Source organism: Hemiscyllium ocellatum, chromosome 37 (assembly GCF_020745735.1).
Source record: "Hemiscyllium ocellatum isolate sHemOce1 chromosome 37, sHemOce1.pat.X.cur, whole genome shotgun sequence".
Classification (NCBI taxonomy): Eukaryota; Metazoa; Chordata; class Chondrichthyes; order Orectolobiformes; family Hemiscylliidae; genus Hemiscyllium; species Hemiscyllium ocellatum.
In genome coordinates, this window is record NC_083437.1 from 41,538,193 (window position 1) to 41,559,649 (window position 21,457).

A 21,457-nucleotide genomic window follows, 5' to 3' on the forward strand; every position below is an offset into this window, starting at 1 on the left:
TGCTCTGTGTGAGTGAGAATGTGTGTGTGTGTGTGTGTCTCCTGTGCCACGTGTGAGTGTGAATGTGTGAGTGCGTGACTGAGTGTGAGAGTGTGTGAGTATGAGTGTGAGATTATGTGTGTGTGCATGTATCCTGTGCCTTGTGTGTCTGAGTGGGTGTGTGTATGTGTCTCCAGTGCTCTGTGCAAGTGTGAGTGTGTGTGAGTGTATGAATGTGACTATGTGTACGTATCCTGTGCTCTGAGTGTGAGTGTGTATGTGATTGAGTCTCCTGTGTTGCGTGTGTGTGTGTGTGTGTGTGTGTGTGTGTGTGTGTATGTGTATGAATGTGAGTGTGAGAGTCTCCGGTGCTCTGTGTGAGTGTGAGAGCGTATGAATGTGTGAGTGTGAGTCTCCTGTGCTCTGTGTGAGTGCAAGTTTCCCGTGCTCTGTGTGAGTGAGAGTGTGTGTGTGAGTGTGAGTCTCCCGTGCTCTGTGTGAGTGTGAGTGTGAGAGTGTGTGTGAGTCTCCTGTGCTCTGTGTGAGTGTGAGAGTGTGTGAGTGTGAGTCTCCCATGCTGTGTGTGAGAGTGTGAGTGTGAGTCTCCCGTGCTGTGTGTGTGTGTGTGTGTGAGTCTCCTGTGCTCTGTGAGTGAGAGCATGTGAGTGTGAGTTTTCTGTGCTCTGTGTGTGAGTGTGAGTCTCCTGCGCTGTATGAGTGTGACTGTGTGTGAGTGTGAGTCTCCTGTGCTCTGTGTGATTATGATGGATCCTGCTAGACCTTGCTCTCAGTGTAATACCTTTGTTGTTCCTTCTCCATTAACCACTCAACACTCCACCCTCACCCCTACCCCCATCCCTGGGAAAGTTTCATACCCTCCTGAATGCTGCTAGAAATGACTAAAGGGGCTGAATGGCCTGTTCCTATGTGTTGTTTCTTTCTTGTCCAGCCTCCCTGCCATGTCCTATCACCCTGCTGTGGGTATCCCAGGCTGTGGGAGTCTGCCACCAGCCATACAGTCAGAGTGATGTGCAGCTCAGAGAAACAGCCAATCCAGTCCGTGCTGGTCAAAAACAACCACCCGGACTGTTTTCACCCATCTTTCAGCACAGGGCCTTTCGCCTTGAATGCCTTGGCATCACAAGTGCACATTTAAATACATGCAGGCCCCCATTCGCCCTTTCATTGTGAAGGGGAGGGGCTGTTCCTAAATCATGAACAAAGGCGTGACCTCCTTGAATATCAATAATATCGTTCCACCAGGCTAGCTCACAACCCTTACTTCCTTCGTGATGAATGGGCAGCATGTTCCCGTGATCTGGAGTGTGGCTGTTCGGGATAGGGTTTGCTGGACAGACTGAAGACCCTGGGTCTCGTTGTGGGAGTGTAGATCGTCAATATTCTCTGAGGCAACACCACACCCTGTCCACCCCCACGTATCTGCAGTTCTTTGTTTTATTCGAAGTATAACAGGGATGTGCTGCTGGGAATACCGTCAACACAAGAAAGCATAAAGCCATTCCAAGGGTCATATAGGACTCAAAACGTTAACTCCATTTCTCTCTCTGTAAGTGCTACCAGACCTGCTGAGTTTGTCTAGCATAGTCAGTTTTGGTCCATGTCACTGACTGGATTTTCAGCTGATCTGAGATGGTTCTACTGAGGATCAAAATGTTTATACTTTCCCAGTCATTCTGGTGGGTGTTCTCCCAGCCCTGATTGACCATTGGATTCAGCTCAGAGGAGGCAGATTTTGTCCAGCTGGGTAACTAATTTTTTTTGTCCCATTCCTACTCCTGGGCAGCGCATTGCAGGATTAGCAAGAAATACACATGAACAACGACATCCAAAAAACATCTTAACCTCAGTGATATCGGGTTGTCCCTCCTCTAGGAGCTCGCCCATACATTCCCACAATCGAAACGTATCAATGATTAATTTATAGTCAAATAATGAGCAGCACGGAGCACAGGGATGTGCTCCTCAAACCATCACCACCCCGTCCTCCTCCTGATAAACACATCTCCAGTACTCACTTCCACTGGATCCAGGAAATATTGATTTTATTGCCAGAGTTTGAATAGACTTGACCTAATGAGGAATTCCAACCCCCCTCTCACATTCTTCCAAGGAATAACCTTTGAGAGTCTCCATCTGACACCAAAAAAATGGCTGGGGCACCCAGTGTGGATGGCATGTGTGTGTTGTTGTGTGTTTGTGCATGTGTGTGGGTGTGTGCGTGTGCATGTGTGCCTGCACATGCGTGTGTGTGCGTGTGTATGTGTGTAAGGGGAGGGGGTGTGGGATGTTAACTGGGGAATGGACTCAGTACAGAGTTGTTTTCCAGGGAGAGCAGGGTGAATGGTGTGTAGCACTGTTGTCATTTGCCAACCCATACCTGCTCTGTTCTAGCCCAGAGAGAGGGCAGCTCCATCAATGCTGCAAGGGGCTTGTTTGGGGTCTGTCTGCTGATTGAGAGGTGGGGGGAGTCATGATGACGGGTAGGTCAGTCAGCCTGACAGACAATGAAACTCCAGCAGGTACCTACACAAAATGACTCACTGAGAGACTTCTATCAGAACCAGGTTCAAATTCACTCAGGATTTCTGACAGAGAATTCCTATCACCATATTTGGGTTCTGTAGCAGCAGAATCAGGAGACAGTCACTTATATAAAAATTCTTTCACTGGATATGAGCATTTCCTGGTGGAAAGTTGGAGGTGACCTGCTGAATCTTGAGTTAGGAGGAGAAGGTGGAAAAGTTGGGACTGTTCTTCTCAGAACAGTGGGTGGCACAGTAGCACAGTGGTTAGCACTGCTGTCTCACAGCGCCTGAGACCCGGGTTCAATTCCCGACTCAGTCGACTGACTGTGGGGAGTTTGCACGTTCTCCCCGTGTCTGCGTGGGTTTCCTCCGGGTGCTCCGGTTTCCTCCCACAGTCCAAAGACGTGCGGGTCAGGTGAATTGGCCATGCTAAATTGCCCGTAGTTTTAGGTAAGGGGTAAATGTAGGGGTATGGGAGGGTTGCGCTTCGGCGGGTCGGTGTGGACTTGTTGGGCCGAAGGGCCTGTTTCCACACTGTAAGTAATCTAATCTAATCAAGAGAAGGTAAAGAGACGGCCTTATGAAACTCTTAAGGCAAAGTTGGGGGGGGGGTGGGAGGTGCGGTCAAGGACACAGGATAAGAGGTTCAAAACCTTCCAGCCAAAGATTTCCTGGCCACAGGAATAAGGTATTTTTTTATTCACTCAGGGCATTCTGTGATCTGAAAGATTCTCTCTGGAGAGGAGGTGAAAGGCTTACTTCATAACTCATTAAAAAAAAGGGAGTTGGACCATTTGTTTTTGGAGGATGAGGGTTTGGCAGGATCATGAAGAAAAGGGACATGTGTGAGCTGAATGTCTGAAGAGCCAGCATAGCTCCTATATGCTGAATGGCCTCATTCTGTGCTGTCGGTGTCTCTGGCAGTCCATGGAGCTAGTTCCTCCCCATCATGGCTGATCATCAACCTAATCGCCACCTTTCCTGGGCCATCTCAAAATCCTTGAATTCCCTTCACACCTGCAATCTGTTTTGAATTTACTCAACAACGGAGCATCCACAAACCTCTGGGCAGAGAATTCCCGAGGCTGAGGGTCACCTCTCCAACACTTCCTCCTGTCTGCTCCTTGGATCATGACATTGGGAGGAGGCAATAGTCTAGAGTCCAGAGACTCAGCTTATGTTTGAGTCAACAAGATTTTCCTCCCCTCCATTCTCACTATCTTTATCCTGATCATCCTCCCCCAAATCCAGTCAACCTTCTAGAAACAACAGCTCAGTACTCAGTCCTTTTTATTCACTGGATGTGAATATTGCCCAACCCTAACTACCCAGAGGGCAGTGAAGAATCAACTACATTTGTGGGTCTGGAGTCACATGTAGAACACACCAGGTAAGGATGGCAGTTTCCTTCCTGTAGGGACATTAGTGAACCAGATGGATTTTCCCGAAAATCGACAATGGTCAACTTTAGACTCTAAATTCTAGCTTTTTATTGAATTCAAATGCCACCATTTGCCATGGAACATGACCTGGGTCTCTGGCATATCTCACAAGCACTAGAGCTATCACCTCCTGCCAAGGTCATGACCTGGGGGGCATGGGGAATCAGAGGAGGAGTCTGACAGTTGTCACTCATTCTCTGCCAGATTTGAAGAAAACATACCAGACTCGAAAGATTAACCTTGTTTCTCCTCTACAGTTGCTGCCAGACCTGCTGAGTTTCTCCAGCGATTTCTGTGTTGGTTTCAGATTTTCTGCATTTGCAGTATTTTACTTTGATTTGAAATGTTTTTTTTTGTCCATGTTCTTGAAATGAGGAAATGAACAGCCGTCTGTGGTGTGGACAGGTGTGGCCCACTGGGATCTCGTGTGGCCCTCCATGCACCTCTCCAGAATCACATCCCCTCTCCCAATCTTGTGCTCCAGTGAAGGCTCGATTCAAAGAATACGTCATTTCCAAATACCTCAGAGACCATCGACAGAGATTAATACCAGGAAGAGCCTGAGCTATGCCTGAGCAGTGTCACGTCACTGATGGCAGCTGGATGCGATGTGGGGGTGTTGAGGATTAGCAGTACCTGTCCCCATCCCCAGTCGTTATCAGTGCGAGAGATGGCAGTAACTCTCTGTGCCCCTTGACTAACATTTGGTCACTGGCCTGAGCTGACTGGCAGAGAACCTTTCATGAGGTGATTGCTGGTGAACAGTCTCTCCCCTTTCTCAGTTGTGCAAAACTTGAGCTCCAATTCACTACAAATTAATCTAATGATAGTTACCTTGCGAAAGCTAGCTCTGCAAAGAAACCAAACTTAAAGTTGCTTTCTGTCCACGTGCATTTTTATTTTTGACTGTCTCTCATGGACAGAGTTTACCTGCAGGGGTGGTGGTGGTGGGGGGTGTCACAGATATAGAGTCATAGAGATGTACAGCATGGAAACAGACCCTGCGGTCCAACCCGTCTATGCCGACCAGATATCCCAACCCAATCTAGTCCCACCTGCCAGCACCCAGCCCATATCCTGGCTTCTCTAGTTTTCTTGTATTAATCTCATTTTTAACAAGTGATTGTGTAGTACTTGGAACGTCACATCACAATGAGCTGTTTCCAACTCCTTCTTAACAATAACGTTCATTCTCTAATGTGATGGTATGTTCCCAGGGATTTTCACAGGCTCGCTTTCAGATCAATGTTTCAGATGGAGCTACAACAGCAGGTCGAGGTTGATGGAATCGAGCGGGCTACATGCAGATTGCAGCCTTCGGACAGGTCAAATGGACAGGTTCAATGGCCTGATCTGGTGGAATGGGACACCCGCACATTAGGTCAGTCAAAGAGGCAGGTCTTAAGTGGAATAAAACAGACATTGCAAGAGAAACTCAGTAGGTCTGGTAGCATCTGTGGAGAGAGAAACAGAGTTAACGTTTCGAGTCTGGTGACCCTTCTTCAGACCTGGTCTTAAGAAAACTCTTAAAGCAGAAGGGAGATTGAAATAATGGCAGAGAGGCTGCCCCCATCACCAAGTCGCTCTTATTTACTGTGGCCAGTCCTCAACTGAGGAGACTCTAACCTCCTGGATTTATATATAATTTTTACTTTTTTTAAAAACAAACACAGCAAAAAACAATAAAGAAACCAAAAGAGTATATGCCTTCCCTAAACAAGAGGAAAACAAATGAAAACTCTCCTCCTCCAAAACACAGGAACCCCAGCAATAGCAGGAACACACTGACTGTGGACACCAGCCAGCGCAGAGTCAGTACCTTAAACTGAGGAGATTCTAAATCGCCGAGTTAGCTCCTGGTTATATTGGTCAGCCAAGGCTTTCCTACTTAGCCCAAGTTAACAACCCCAATCTAGAAGATAACCAGATCCACCTGGTCCCAATCACTACAGGGATGTAGTGACGTTTGGTAGCAATTGGAAATGGAGCATATTTAAACTGTGTTGATCTGTACCTGGCCATATCTGAACCTTTCTAGGCCTTGACATAAAACAAACCTACAGTGGCTGAGATCCAGATCACAATCAGCTTCCCTTGCAATGAACTGAAAAGTTAAGTCAGAATTAGTTTGCTGGAGACTTTAATTGCTTCATTTTCTTGCACCCCCACGTGTGCTACAGTTTTCCTCATCTTGATTTTCAGTTTTCTTTTTAGGCAAATGCTGATCTGGTGCCGATCACTCCCACCCCCTCCACAGGCATCACACCTCATCTTGTTTAGGGAGGGGAGCAGACTGGGTGTGTTCCCTCTGCCAATGACGGTGGTGAACAGGGAATTGAGAAGAGGGGCTCTCAGGTTACTCCTTAAGAGAAAAGAACCCTCTTACCTGCTTGGGGCATGACGCTGGTGTTGCGCTGGGATGGAAAATCCACACCACACCAGGCGATACTCCATTTATTTAAAATCACAAGCTTTTGGAACAATTTCAAATAAACCTATAGGACTCTAACCTGGTGTGGTGCGACTTCTGACTTTACCTGGGACACAACATCGAGTGATCGGGAAATGCCCTAGGACACATTTGCGAACTGACAGCACCAGCGTGTGTCTGCAACTCAAGGGCCCACAGGGTGTCCAAACGGCATGTTTAACTCTTAATTCTCATATTAGATTTGTGATAATTTCTGTATTTCATTGTTAACTGGAGAGATGTAGGCAATGCAGAGGACAGGCAGAAAGTACAGAGGTAATGTGAGATACAGAAAGTATACAGGGAGATACAATGGGGTGATGTGTGCAGGTATTTGGGAATATATGTACAGTTCATGGTATACAACGATATGGACAGACCAGGCACATGGAGGAATGCAAAGAGAAGAGGGATACGGGGAGTTAGAGACATACTTGAATGACCAAGGGTGGCAGGATGGCTCAGTGGTTAACACTGCTACCTCACAGCGCCAGGGACCCAGGTTCGATTCCATCCTTGGGTAACTGTCTGTGTGGCGTTTGCACGTTCTCCCCGTGTCTGCGTGGGTTTCCTTCCGGTCTCCTCTCACAGTCCAAAGATGTGCAGGTTAGGGTGGATTGACCATGAGACATTGCCCACAGTGTCCAGGGATGTGGAGGCTAGGTGGGTTATCCACGGGAAATGCAGGGTTACAGAATGGGGGGAGTGGGTCTGGGTGGGATGCTTTTTGGAGGGTCAGTGTGGATTTGATGGAACAAACGGCCTGCTTCTATACTGTAAGGATTGCAGAAAAAGTACTAGTTTCCCCTTCAGCATTTGGTCTGTGATCGGACGGCAATTATTCGCACACCCCTCACTCCCTCGGTGTAGAACATAGTCAAGGTGCTATCGCACTGATTCCAGACAGTGCGTTTGAAAATGGCTCCTGCCTTCTGTTCTGGCTCCATTTCTCCAGTCTAGCTGGGTGTACCTAATATCAGGGAAGATGTTGCATCAACAAAATATAATTGTATCTGAGAAAGTGATCTATGTGCCAAACAGCCCTTTCTCCAATTAAGAACATTAATTTTTAATAACCTTCGTCACATTGTTGATGCAACAAAAAGGAGCTGGAAATAAACGATAATAAATTAGAGGCCATCTCGCCTTCACAGGCTGCAGGATAATGAGGAAGGAAAGTGATCTCCTGCTGAGGGAAAGTCTTTGCATTTGAAAGTTTTTTTTAAACTAAGAATTGGAAAATTGATCCCATCCAGCACTTATCCGAGGTAAAATGGAGCTGAATGCACTTTTATATAATCTCATTTAAAAACATTTATTTTGGATGCAAGACAAAATTAAAGGTTTGCACAGATCAGCATAAAACCAATTACATCTTTTGCAAGAAAAGCCTTAAAGCATTGTACCCTGACACAGGGACCTGCCACATCAACCTGAAACCCAGTTTAATCTTCATGTTGAAGATTTTCAATTTCAGTCCAGTGTTTGTTGGACCAGGTTGATGTCTGATTCATGCTTCAACATGCGATACATCCAAACAGATCAAGTAACAGGGGACACAGAGTCACCGACTCAAATCCAATTTAATCTTCCGAAATTTAAATGCATACATTTTGGTGATTTGATGTTTGCATTTATCGAGGTGACTGATGTCAGCACTTGAGGGGCGGGGAGAGGAAAGCTCTTTTCTCCCCCCTCCCCTTGAGACAGCCAGCATCAGGAATTGGGCCTTGCTGTGCCATTTTGTTCAAGTGTGTTGCAAATCTGATGACTTTATTTGTTAGTGTGTCTGGGATTGCAAATATGATTAGATTAAATTCCCTACAGTGTGGAAACAGGCCCTTCAGCCCAACAAGTCCATACCGACCCTCTGAACAGTAACCCAGCCAGACCCATTTCCCTCTGACTAATGTACCTAACACTATGGACAAGTTAGCACGGCCGATTCACCTGACCTGCACATCTTTGGACTGTGGGAGGAAACTGGAGCACCTGGAGGCACGCAGACACAAGAAGAAAGTGCAAACACCACACAGATGGTCGCCTGAGGCTGGAATCGAACCCAGGTACCTGGTGCTGTAAGATTGCAGTGCTAACCACTGAGCCACTGTGCTGCCCATGCTGAGAGTGGATTGGTAGCAGCTCAGAGCAAGAGTCAGGCCAGCTGTATTTCCAAACTCAGTCATTGCCAAGAACCCAGGAATACCGGTCAGCTCAGAGTAGAGCACGTCCTCAACACAACAGCCTCGGGAACAAGCTTCCCCTTTGTTTTTCTGAATGGGATTACATGATTCTTTGAAGAGGTGACAATTAGGTTAGACCAGGGAAACCTAGTGGATGTGGTCTATCTAGACTTCCAAAAGGCCTTTGATAAGGTGCCACACAGGAGGCTGCTGAGCAAGGTGAGGGCCCATGGTATTCGAGGTGAGCTACTGGTATGGATTGAGGATTGGCCGTTTGACAGAGAGCAGAGAGTTGGGATAAAAGGTTCTTTTTCAGAATGGCAGCCGATGACAAGCGGTGTCCCGCAGGGTTCAGTGTTGGGGCCGCAGCTGTTCACGTTACATATTAATGATCTGGATGAAGGGACTTGGGGGCATTCTAGCAAAGTTTGCCGATAATACAAAGTTAGGTGGACAGGCAGGTAGTACTGAGGAAGTGGGGAGGCTGCAGAAGGATCTAGACAGTTTGGGAGAGTGGTCCAGGAAATGGCTGATGGAATTCAACGTGAGCAAATGCGAGGTCTTGCACTTTGGAAAAAAGAATACAAGCATGGACTACTTTCTAAACGGTGAGAAAATTCATGAAGCCAAAATACAAAGGGATCTGGGTGTGTTAGTCGAGGTTTCTCTAAAGGTAAACATGCAGGTTGAGTCCATGATTAAGAAAGCGAATGCAATGTTGTCATTTATCTCAAGAGGGTTGGAATATAAAAGCACCGTTGTGCTACTGAGACTTTATAAAGCTCTGGTTAGGCCCCATTTGGAGTACTGTGTCCAGTTTTGGTCCCCACACCTCAGGAAGGACATACTGGCACTGGAACGTGTCCAGCGGGAGATTCACACGGATGATCCCTGGAATGGTTGCTCTAACGTACGAGGAACGGCTGAGGATCCTGGGATTGTATTCATTGGAGGTTAGAAGACTAAGGGGAGATCTAATAGAAAATTACAAGATAATACTTGGCTTGGAAAGGGTGGATGCTAGGAAATTGATTCCGTTAGGCGAGGAGACTAGGACCCGTGGGCCCCTTAAAATTAGAGGGCGTAAATTCAGAACAGAAATGTGGAGACATTTCTTCAGCCAGAGGGTGGTGGGCCTGTGGAATTCATTGCCACAGAGTGCAATGGAGGCCGGGACGCTAAATGTCTTCAAGGCAGAGATTGATAAATTCTTGACGTCACAAGGAATTAAGGGCAACGGGGAGAATGCAGGTAAGTGGAGTTGAAATGCCCATTAGCCATGATTGAATGGCGGAGTGGACTCGATGGGCCGAATGGCCTTACTTCCATTCCTACGTCTCATGGTCTTATACTTCACTCATCTCGGCAGCTGAGAAGGGGCAAAGACTCACACAGCCAGGCTGGCTGCTCTCTAACCCAAATCCCTGGGCTGAAAGAACAATATTTACAGCTGTTTCATCAACACCTTCCCACAAGCAGAGGTGGGACTGACCACTGACTTCACCCAGTCTGCAGTTCCAGCTCCTCAGGTAAAACCACAGTCACTGTTCACACGCAGTGACTCTCTTCAGGCTCATAATATTGATATTTGCCAAACACAAGTGCCAGGGAATGACCATCTCCAACGAGAGTGCATCCAGCAACCACCCCCTGACAGTCAACAGCGTTGACCCCATTCAATCTTCCACACTGAACAGGAACTGAACTGGACTCATCACATAAATATGGCAACGACAAGAGCAGGTCAGAGGCTGGGAATCTTGCAGGGAGTTATTCACCTCCTGACTCCTCAAAGCCTGTTCACCATCTACAAGGCACAAGTCAGGGGTGTGATGGAATATTCCCCACTTGCCTGGATGGGGGCAACTCCAAGCTCGACACCATCCAGGACAAAGCAGCCCTCTTGATCGGCATTATATCCACAAACATTCACTCCCTCCATCACTGACACTCAGTCGCTGCACTGTATACAAGGCACATTGAGAAATTTACCCAGTTCCACACACAGCACCTTCTAAACCAGTGACTCTATACTTAAAAGGGTGAGTGCAGCAGGTACAGGGAATGCGATTCCCTCCAAGCCACTCACCATCCTGACTTGGAAATATATAATTGTTCCTTCACTGTCACTGGGTCAAAATCCTGGAATCCTCCCTGACAGAGTGTTGTTGGTATCCCTATACCTCATGAACTGTAACAGTTCAAGAAGACACCTCCCTAACACCTCCTCCAGGGTAATTAGCAATGGGCAATAAATACTGGCCTTGCTATTGATGCCCACATCTCTTAAATGAATTTTTAAAAATCAATTCCATGATCCGGTCCCTTACTCCCTCCCCTTCCCTCAAATTCCCAAGTGATGGCTTTCTTGTGCATTTTCAGTGCTGAGTTTTTTTTTTCACCCAGTTACTGCTGCACATGATCACTGTTTTGTTTGAGCATCTGTCCAGCCCGTGTAGTAACTACGGCTCCATCTCTATTACTGTTGGGCTGCTATCTGCACTTAATTGTCACTCTCTCCCACAGATCTGCGGGTTTCTCTACTGCTATGACTAAATGGAACCATCGCCTGATACAAACACATTGATAGTGTTTAGAGCTCCAGTGATACTATTGCTACAGCCAGCTCTACTCTGACATGCATTAGTACTCTGATGTGATTGAATCAGGGCAAGACCTTTTCAAACTGTTGATGGAAGAGAACTTGTTACAGCCGATCAGAGCCTATAATCATTATTGACTAGAATTCTCTGAGATGATTTTGGAAAGGACTGACACTGTTCACTATGTACCCAGAGTCAGCAGCCAATTGACTTTGGGTTCATGGATAACATTTTTTGAGGCCAGTTTTTTGATCCCTGCTCAGGTGCTTGTATCACTCCTCTGTAACTATAATTCCTCTGAACTGGACTAGCCATACAAGAGCAGGTCAGAGACGAGGAATATTGTGGTGAGTAACTCACCCCCTGACTCCCCAAAGCCTGTCCACCATCTACAAGGCACAAGGCAGAGTGTGATGGAGTACTCCCCTCTTGCCTGGATGACAGCAGCTCCAACAACAACTTGACACCATCCAGGACAAAGCAGCAGCTTGATTGACCCCACATCCACGAACATCCACTCCCTCCACTACCAACTCTCAGTGGCATCAGTGCGTACTATCTACGCACTGATGGAGATACCACCCCTCAGATTGTGTATGTAAAGGATCTCCTGATATTGTATTGAGCAAGAGGAGGGAGTTTATTTCTATTGTTTTGGTCAATATCCCACCTCACCAACAACATTACTGAGGGGAGAGCTGATCATTGTCATCTTTAGGTCAGTGGGATCTTGTTGTGCAGAAAAAGGGCTGCTGCATTTGCTATGCTGCAACAGTGATGACAATTCAAAATGTACCTCACCAGTTGAAAAGTGCTTTGATTGTCCGTTGGTTATGAACACAAATACACGTCTTTCATTTGGCTCATCGGAAACAAGGATCTCCTCGTGTTGGTTTACAAGAGTCAGCGAGTGAATCAGTGGCTGCGTTGCTACTGGGAACAAAACTCTAGTGTCCCCTTGTGAATACCGGCAGAAGTCTGGGACAATCCCTGAATGTCCTCCTGGAGGACAGTGGGACGGTTTAGGTTGGGATGGGTGCCAGATAACAAGTGTGACCAACTCCAGCTTCCAAAGTCACCTGATAGATGAGCCGAGCAGATCAATGGATCTGTCGATAACCCACACCAGCCAGCGCTCCAATGGTACAACCTGGAACAATAGGAGCATCTTTACCTGAGCTCTGGGTGAAGTCATGCACGGTTTGATTTAGTTAAATTCCAGCAAGTGTTTGTTGGAGACAAAAGCTGGAGGTGAGTTCCGAAACGTGTTCTCGACTAATGTCTAGGGCTGAGATTGAATAGGTCTATCTGTAAGGAGCAGTAATCATCACAGCCTGGGCAGGAAAAACCATATGGGTTAACGTAAACTTCCATGTAGTTTTAAAGAGAGACAATCAGATCCACCAATATTAGCTATTCATCAGGACCAAGAAAATTGATATTGTTGCAAACTTCGTGCACATATTGAGATGATTTATCTCATTGTGAAGATTATTGCAGGAAATACTATGGCTCTAAGGACAGTACTGCAGCAGACTGAATGAGTCACTAGCATTACAGAGAGGCTGTCTCTGCGTACAGCAGTCAATATTACCTCGTATGAATTTCCCTCTCTCTCCACTGCCATTCTGACATCCTGGTTTTGTTCCCTGTGACATTTAAATAGCTGCCGTCATATTGCTTTGAGAATTACTGAGTTGTGCCCTTCCTGCATTACATTGGCAGTGAACTACCTTGAGATTATTTTTTAAATTCATTCATGGGATGTGGGGGTCACTGTCTAGGGCAGCATTTATTGCCCATCCCTAATTGCCCAGAGGGCAGTTAAAAATCAGCCACATTGCTGTGGGTCTGCAGTCACATGTAGGCCAGACCGGGTAAGGATGGTAGATTTCCTTTCTGAAAGAACGTTAATGATCCAGATTGGTCTTGATGGCAACCATTATATGGTCACCATGAGGCTAGCTTTTAATTCCGGATATTATTTAATTAAAATTTCACCATCTGCCATGGTGGGAGTCAAACCAATGCCCTAAGAACAGTACTCTGGGTGATCTCGATTACTAGTCTAGGGACATTACTACTGCACCAATACCTGCTCTGATCAGACAGGTGTACTGTGTAAATGTCCCTCCTTTCTCTATGCTAATATTCCCATGGCCTGAGTGTAGACTTCTGGTTGTAGGATTTAATGCTCCAGACCAGGAAGAGAAACAGAAAGAAATCCCAGCCGCAAGAACTCAATCTCTTTCCTTCATGTCCTCTTTGATCCACTTTCTCTGGTGTTGCCTGGCATAGGCAGCCCAATGATGCTGGAGTGTCTGAAACCTTGCTCTATCACCTTGTGGAGATGTTACAATGCTGTGAGGGATTGATGGCGAATGTCCTCTTGCTGCACCTTCATGTTCATCACTGTCCCACTCCAGGCTGCACACTAACTGGCTCCCATTGGTCTTTGCTAACTCATGCTCCCATTCCCTTTCCCTCCCGTTCGAGGGTCCCCTACCTAACCGCTCACTGCTTCTACTTTGGCAAAGCCACCAAAAGGAAGCTGCAATGCCTCTTGGAGTTCTCTCAAGTCTTCCCAAATCTCTGTCAGCAATTAATTTTCTCCAGTTCCTTCTGCTCCATGTTCTGCATGCCCCAGTGGGTTTGTTCCCAACACCATCTGAAACGGCATTAGTGAATTAACACTGGGGCAATTGACTGGAATCAGCCGAGGTTTATTTGAGGTTGTCTTAAACCCGACCACTATTCCAGCCCAAACTGCAGCAAAAAATGGAAATTCCAGCCTCTGTTTCTCTCCACAAGCCCCACTCTCCCAAGATGATGCCCAACTCATAGTGGATAGGGAGAAAAGGCTCCCCCTCATAAACAGATTGACAACTAGGGATGCACAGTTTTAAAGTGTTTTGTAAAAGAATCAAACGTGTGGTGAGAAAAATGGCTTTCACCACGTGAGTAGTTAGGGTGTGGAATGCACTGCCTGGATGTGTAGTGGAGGCAGGTTCAAGAGGGACATTGGATTGTTACATAAACAGAAACAAGGTGTGGGGAACGGCAGGAGGGAGGCACTACATAAAACTGCTTAAAGGGCCAGTACAGTCATGTTGGGCCGAATGGCCTCATGCACCATAACAAGTCTGTAATACTGTCACAACCACCATGTCACATCAAAGTTGCAAAACTGCATGTTGTATTGGCACCTGCAATTCGCTTACAGGTAAGGATTGTTCGAAGTCACACATCAGCAGGTTATAATCCAACAGGTGACCTGACAAAGGGGAGGAGCTCTGAAAGCTTGTGATTTCAAATAAATCTGTTAGTCTCTAACCTGGTGTCTCGTGACTGTTGACTTTGTCCACCCCAGTGCAACATCAGAGTTTACCAGCAACATCATCGCTTTAGAAACCGCCCAGTTTTCTTTCATAAGATCCTTACAATTTGCTGAGAACATTTTATTCACAGCTTGAGTATAAATTGCCACAATCATTGATTTGGATTATTTGAGACTAATCCGTTTCACTAACAAACAGCTCAGCAGAATTAAAACAGAAATTACTGGAAAAGCTCGGCTGGTCTGGCAGCATCAGTGGAGAGAAATCAGAATTAAAGTTTCGGGTCAAGTGAAGAAAGTGCTGCCAGACCTGCTGAGCTTTTCCAACAATTTCTGTTTTTTGTTTCTGATTTATAGCATCCGCAATTCTTTCGGTTTTTATTGAGAGGATTAGAATTTTTCCTCCACTTCTTTAACTTTCAAATTAAAAGGAAATCTTTAGACGACATTCAGCATTCCCTCACAAAGTAGTCACTCTGGGATTAAATGATAAAACCGTCGGGGGTGTGGTTACATTACCTGCTGAGGACTGCTTTCCGAAATGCGCTGATTTCTCGGTTTACTTCATTTCCGTGTGAGCCAGCGATACTGAGGTAAGCATTTCACAGCAATCAGTTCATACACTGTGGGGCTGGAGAGAAAAAAGAAGGTACTTTGAACTCAACTGCACTGATGTAGGAACGATTACATTCTTTCAAGCAAAGAACGTACTCAGATTGCTCTTTAACTGAGAATCTGATGCAGGGTAATATCCATGGCAGAATAAATGACTTCCTCTTTTAACATTGGACAAAAAACATCCTTGATGCCTCATTATTAATAATTTAATTGCATTGCTCATGCGACAAAATAATTCAAATATTCTGCTTTGACATTTGATGGCATCCCCACTATCAATATCATTGGGGTTACCATTGACCAGAAACTGAACAGGACTCTCTATATAAATATATGGTGGCTACAAGGGCAGGTCAGAGGTTGGGAATTTTGTGGTGACCTTCTGACCCCCCAAAGCCTGTTCATCATCTATATGGCGCAAGTCAGGGGTGTGATGGAATCTCCATTTGCCTGGATGAGTGCAGCCCCAACAATACTCAAGATCTCCAGTAAAGTCTACCCATCCAGGACAAAGCAGACCACTTGATTGGCACTCCCTTCACCACAAGATGCACTGCAGAAATTCATCAAAGCTCCTCAGACAACACCTTCCAAACCCATGACTACTTCCATCGAGAAGGACATGAGCAGCAGATACATGGGAACACCAGTCCCTGCAGGTTCCCCTCCAAGCCACTCACCATCCTGACTTGGAAATATAATGTTGTTCCTCCACTGTCACTGGGTCCTTGAATTCCCTCCCTAACAGCATTGTGAGTAACCCTTTCCCCCATGGATTTCCAGAAATTCAAGATGGGAGTCTACTTCGATCTTCCCAAGCGTAATTAGGGATGGGAAAAAAAAATGCTGGGTGAGCCAGCAATGGCCGCTTCCCAGGAACTAATGAAAACAAAATTTTGTGCCTCATGCTTAAAGAGTGCTGTACGTCTCTATGACTAAGCACGGGACATAGCAGAGATTTTTGAACTAAACAACACAATTGACATAAATGTAAAACATAAAGGTGTTGTAGATAGCTGTTCATTTTACCATGTTGACTGTGGGTCACATCATTACAAGGACATAACACACAGCTTCACTGTAAAGGTTGAGGCAGGACTTTATCAGCAAACAGACATCTGGCTTCTTGCATTCACTGCCTTTCCTTTGGGTCTTGCCCCCCAAAAACCAAACCACTCTCAGCTCACAACATCAGTGGGGTGAGAGGACCACTTGGAAATCTCTGGCCTTTTAGCTTATTGCTTTGTGTGAGAGCTTGCTGTACACAAACTGGCTGCCCCCTTATCCTGCATTCCACCAAGAACTACGTTCTGACAAGTACTTGACTGGTCGCATATCACTTTGTTATGTCTAATATACAAATGCAAGTCTTTTGTTCTTGCGATTCACACCTTCACTGACATTTGAAGGAGAAATTCAATCATCGAAGAAGGTCATTGTGGCCTCTCCTGACTCCAGGGCTACCAGTTCCATATCAGTGCCATCTACCCTAGATCCAGTTTCCTCACAGCCGTCAATATTTTCCTTCAAGTGTTTAACTCCCTCTTAAACATTGTGATTAAATTGGCTTCAACAGCCACTTGTGGTAATTTATTCCTTATTCTAATAATCCTGTGCATGAAAAATTTCCTCAAACCTCCCTCTTTAAGCCTCCAGTTCTAATGCAAAGTTTAAGCCCCCTTATTTCCAACTCACTGACCAGTGAAAACAATCTTTCCTGTTTTCAAACTCTGAACTAATTGTAAACGCTTCTGATTAGATCTCCCATTAGCCTTCTCTGCTTCAGTTAATTCAGCTCTAATGTTCAAGTCTCTCACCCCAACGGTATCCTCACGGTATCATTCCAACACGTGGGAGACAGCAGTGTGAACATATGTCCTCCCACTCCTTCACTGGCCAGTGTGCAGCAACAGTGTCTAGTCCTGGGCCACCACACCAGCTCGAACCCCTCTCCCAGAGTGAGGGACAGGGCCAGCACCTTCCAAAATACTCAGGAGTGACAGGTTACATCATTCACATTTTCATGTGTGATATTCTGTAACACTATTAGAGAAACTATAAATATATCCCTTTTGAATGGGTTTGTAATTACTGTATTATATGGCATACAGAGGAAATGTTCCTTCATTGTCCCACATCTTTCAAAACATCAGGATATCAAAGGCCACAGCACACCAACTGCAACTTACTGACGACAGGGAGAACAAAAAAAAATCAAACCCAACCTTTGTGCAGAAAGGTCTATATTTGTGACTCTCCAGTGCATTAAAGGGACCATTTGGTTTATAATCATTTCCAGAAACAAGCTATGTTACAAAAACATTAAATTGCAAGTTCCATTTACTAAGAATCAAGAAAATGTTTCCCAACTTTCTGCCCTCGAGGGAGTTCTGACAGCAAAAGTTTCAGGCATTCCCCAGCCCGGACGAAGGGGAGAGTTGAGTGCAACCCAGAAATGGTGTCCTCAGTACAGTCCAGGATCCTCACTTTGCCTACGTGGTGGGAAGAGAGAGGGAGATAGAGGGAGGCACTTGTGAGTTTTCTCTTAGTGTCTCTATCAATTCAGTGAGCTAAGACCACCCACCTCAACCACTAACCAAAGGAGAAGTGATTTGAAGGAATTTAAAACTGGGCTTGAGAAACACATAGATAAACGAGCACATTGCTATCTTTTCCCTGATGACATTTCAATGCCTTTCAACACTTCTGAAGGGAAGACATTGTGAAGGTTGCAATCAGAGTGTGGATGACAATTAACATAAAATATTGACTTGAGGAAAAAATTTGCAAAACCAATATTTTCTCAGTCTGTTCAATAGAGATTCATTTCAAGGAGATCCAGAATTGTGACAGCACCTTCAAGCAAGCAGTGCCTTCGAATCATTATGGAAAGATTTGAAAAATCACATCGACTTCACATTTATTTCTCCCTGAATTTTGTTGCATGTACAGAAGCATTTCACAAATTAATGCGTCAGAATTGGTGCACACTCCTCCAGCCTTACCTGCCTGTTTAAGGGAGGAACAAAAAAAAAGGTCCTCTCCTTTTTCTTGTTGTAGCTTTATGTTTATAAACTCCAGGGCCTGTGCTGACATTCACAATGCCTTCTGCTTAGGCAGGAGGGTGAGGAACTGAGGGATCACATACTTACAGCAGGCTGCTCTCCAGTCCCAGAAGTTACAGATTGCTGATTAGTTACTTATCCTTAAAAACATTTAAGTAACAAAATAAACTCAGGGAATTTAAAAAAAAGAATAGTGTTGCTTGCACTGCTTTTAAAAAAAATTAAATGGCCCTCAAATCCCTTTGCTCCCTTGGGGTCGAGGACCCTTCACTCTGATACAGAATTAGCAGGTTTTCTATTAAATTGCCAGAAAGACAGCTAATTTTTTTTCTCTGTCTTTTTGGGCAGGAGAGAGAGAGAGAGAGAGGGAGGGAGAGATGGAGAGAGAGAACGAGGGAAAAGAGGCTTATCTGCTGTAAATCACTGTAAGGTACAAGCTGTCTGCAGTCCTGTCAGATGCGTTTTACAGAGAGCTTAGACGAAACGCCACACACGAGGCTGTCAGGCAAATTGGATCTGAAAGCTGACAATTTCTGACCATATTTGCTTGATTATTTCTAACAAATGCGCACCAGCCTCTGTAAGGAGATTAGAGTGACACAAATGTCCCATGTGGGAGGAGGAAGGGCACAGATTCAGGTCACCCCCAATTTTCACCCCACTCCCAAAATCTGACAGAGCTATATCACTATCCAATCCAATAAAACATCCTACATTCCACCACCCGCACCCCCCCCCTTCACAACCTTCGTTTGGTTTTAATTAATTTTACAGCGAGCTCACTTAATTACTTTCAATCAAAATCCGCTCTCCATCACAAAATTAGAAATGGTTCAACTCCATTAGTCTAAATTCTTCATTTACATATACAAAGACTGTCAGTTTTCTACTTGCAGGAGATGAGATGGCTTGTTTTTTTTCCCTAGAATGATCTATTCTGCTGGTCGTTCAAACTCCCCCCCTCTCCCTGAGATTACGATCATGTCCTTTCTTTTACCCTGTGTTGTTCTTTGTAATAACTCCACGGATAGAGTGACTGAAATGAATTTAGCCCTGATTTAATTTTGCTTGTTAAGAGTGATGTCAGCACAATAGATTAAGCAGTAAATCCAGCACATTCGTCCAAAATAAGTTTAGCAGATAATCCACCGTGACGTTTGAAAAGACATTTATCAGCAAACTCTCCCCCACCCTGACTGCAGAGAAATATAAGACATTTGCTTTATTCCTGTCAGTAACTGTTGAAACTGATCAATGTTATTAATGTTCGGAGGTGGGTGGTGGGGCTGAAGGAAATCACACAGAACTTATTTGAAGTTGAAGAGGGTGGATTTATTTAAAGGGACACCCAGAGGTTGGAAATGTGGGGGTGAGGGTCAGTGAGTGGCATTGGGTCAGTTTCACCCTCTCTGAGTTGCAGAGCCAATATCAGCTTGAGAGTGTAACAGATCCGCTATATATGACTGGTACATAACACTGGGCTACCCCCCCCCCACTCCGATATTCTCCCTCCCTCATTTCCTCTGCGGGATGGTTTACAACAAGACCAGCAACTTCCCATTTACGTTAAAGGGAAAGGCTGCTGGCTGGAGTGTGTTCACAAAGGAGAAAATTTGAGTACTCAGGCAGTATCAAGCAGACAGCTTTGGCAATTTTCACCCCAGGTGACCTGAATATGTGCAGCGAGTTTGTACCACACTGATCAGAGAGTGAAAATCACAGTGTGGTCACTTGATTGCAGGAAGACTGCAGAATCACCTTCCCCTGCCCTTTGTATTTAATAAGGCAGCCTTGGTACACCTTACTCTTCACTGTTACAGTAGGTACAAACTGGGTGGCAAGCTGCCAGCAGCTACTGAGAAACCCACTGTTCCCACGGTGTCTCTTGTTGGCTGTGGACAATACTACCTCCCTCAGTGCGATGGGTTGTGGGGAGGTGCATATCCAGGGTTCAAACCCGACTTCAGACGGACCTGGAGGCTGGACAGCAGCAAATGGAAGGTGTGGAAAGAGGCCATTCAGCCCAGGTCAATGGAGACTTGAGTTGACACATGGGTATAATTGTAACTGGACAATATGATCTGTGACTCAGTGTTAGCGACCAGGTCTCTGAGGTAGAAGACTTGCAGGTTCATTCCCGAAGCCATGGGGAAGTAGACTCCAAAGATATGCAAAGTGAGGAAGTCAATGGAAAACCATTTACTCTGGTGAATAGATGAGGAAGCTCATGTGGAGCTTAAGTCAGGAGCTTGTGTTCTCTTGCACTTGCATCTCTCAGATTGTAACTCCACGCCAGTGCTTGGCTCTTCAGGGAGCATTGACCCTAGGGGCACATCTGAGATGTTAGAGCCCAAACCTTCTGGAGTGAAGTTGAGAACTCTCCTATGGCGGCCGGAGGGGGGGTGGTGTTTGGAGTACAGCACTTGTTTAATCCCACAAGTGGCAACTGATAGTAGATTAGATGTGAATCTGCAATGTGAGGCTGTCAGAATCCCATTCGGCAAAAGTATTGAGGGACGTGGGACAAAAGCAAGTAGATAGAATTCCTTTGTATGTCAGTCGCTGAATGGTGGGAAGGTTGGATGAACTAAATGACATCCTTCCATTCTGTTCCTATGTTCCTATTACAGAGAGCACTCAAGTTGTTCAAACTGAATAGTATTCAAACAACTTAAACCGTGGAGAACTTACTTTTTATTTAAGATGTCAGTCGCACATTTAGTAAATCCCGTGTGGCTGTTAGAGAATGAGATAGACATCCAAAAAGGCACAATAACATATACCATCCTGGTGTCCAACTTTATGCCTTGAACATGAAACAGGGTACCAGCCTCTGAGCACGTTCCCCGGATAGAATTCCAGGGTTAGAACTGCACAGCTACCTAAACACAGTGACAAAGGCTGAAGGTCATCTAGCCTCACCCTCCTGACGGATAGAGAGTGACTGTAGGAATTCAATTGCATTTACCACAGAAGGGAACAAAAAAAACACAGGATTATCTGCTCGTTACCATAAATTGTTCAGAACAATCTGGGCACAATCAGTTCCTTTAAAGTCAATAACTGATTTGCTTCTCCACCTTTGTAATTTAGCAGGAAACTGTTTGTAAAAGCACTCAGGGCAGATGGACAACCAGAACACAAGAGGCAGTGATGGGAGGGGAATTCAAATTGTTCTCTTCTCAGTTCAACAGAAACCAGTCACTTCCCAGGT

The 21,457-nt window shown here is 45.4% G+C and overlaps 1 protein-coding gene across 1 annotated transcript in view; it reads right to left on the bottom strand.

Moving 5' to 3' along the window:
- Positions 1-15,149, bottom strand: part of casz1 (castor zinc finger 1) — a 129,358-nt gene extending 114,209 nt beyond the window's left edge. The window contains exon 1 of the mRNA XM_060851972.1: positions 15,080-15,149. The gene's annotated coding sequence lies outside the window, so the exon portion shown is untranslated. The remainder of the gene's footprint in view (positions 1-15,079) is intronic.
- Between the last annotated feature and the right edge of the window lie 6,308 nt (positions 15,150-21,457).